This window comes from Protopterus annectens, chromosome 17.part0 (assembly GCF_019279795.1).
Source record: "Protopterus annectens isolate FY-2018-M chromosome 17.part0, PAN1.0, whole genome shotgun sequence".
Lineage (NCBI taxonomy): Eukaryota > Metazoa > Chordata > Ceratodontiformes > Protopteridae > Protopterus > Protopterus annectens.
Window position 1 is genome coordinate 573,253,927 of NC_056751.1, and position 1,372 is coordinate 573,255,298.

Sequence of the window (1,372 nt, forward strand, 5' to 3'; positions counted from 1 at the left end):
GCATAAAAGATCAGCCAGCCAAACCTTACTGTATGCATGTAAGACAAAAGATACACATTCAGAAAAACTGTCATGTGTCATAAGTGGGAACAATAGCTTTTTTATCATAATAGTTACTCTATTCACATTATCTTGGAATATAAATGTCTGTACATGTATTGTCAAAAATGAAAGCGTATTGAATTATATTAAGAAATGCACAGAGCAACTATCAATGCTACATTAGACACATTTAAAAATAAATGAGCATATAAATTTGACAGACAAAGGATTTCAAGAAGGATATTCACATATCAGGGACAAAGGTAAAGGAGAATAATAATACTGATTACTAGAGTGGCATAGTGACAGAACAGGAAAAAAAGACAATAAGGTAGAATTGTGGTAGTAATGGTCTTGTCGAGGGAGTAGGATTACACTGGTATTTATTTATATTTCACCAAAAGCTGCTATTAGTGTGCTTAAGAAATTTTGGGAGAAATAATCAACTTTTCAGCAAGGAATATTACTTAGAGGTAGGGACTGGAACTTGATTTGCAATAGTGAGAGTATATCGTGGGACCTAGAAGGTAAAAATATAACAAAAAAGGAGAGATTCTGAAGAAATGTATGAAATATTTGGCATGAAAAACATAAATTCAGTACTAGGAACTCAGACAGAATTTATTTCCCAAGGTACACTAACTATACTAAACTGAATAGACATACTTCACAGGTACATATGCATTTAATTGAAAGCTCTGACACACATCCAATAACTATTTCTCATCATGCACAGATAAAAATATGATAAAAATGCAAGGTAATAAAGTAAAAATTAGATGCTGGCACTTTCCCACCTACTCATTAAAAAGAGAGGAATTTATGGAACGGGCAGTGGAAATTATTCAAGAGTCATTAGGGAAGACTGAAATTTCTTCAGAAGGAATAGCTACTGAGGGAGACAAAATGAAAATGAAGGGTAGAAATAAAAGAGAAACTGATATGGTTAATAAATAATATGAATTCTTTAGAGAGGCTGACAAAAGTTAAAGTTTTGCAGAAAAAGTGGAATCTCACAGAACAAGAAAAGTAGCAACTGCAGATAGGTAAAAAGAACATGAGGGAGTATTTGGATAATATGCATGACTTCAGAAAGATTACAGTCAATCAACTATGTGTTGATAACCACTCTAATACACAAACATTTTTAGCTCAATGACTTAGGAGAAATTAAGGAACCTATGACAAGAAAAACAACCAGAGATCATTTAGGGATACTAGAGATATTTGAAATATTTCAGATTTTTTATGAAAATATGTATAAAGCAGGGGAATGTGGAAAGCAAGAAAGAGCACAGATGGAAATGTTTATGGAAGACTTGATTATACC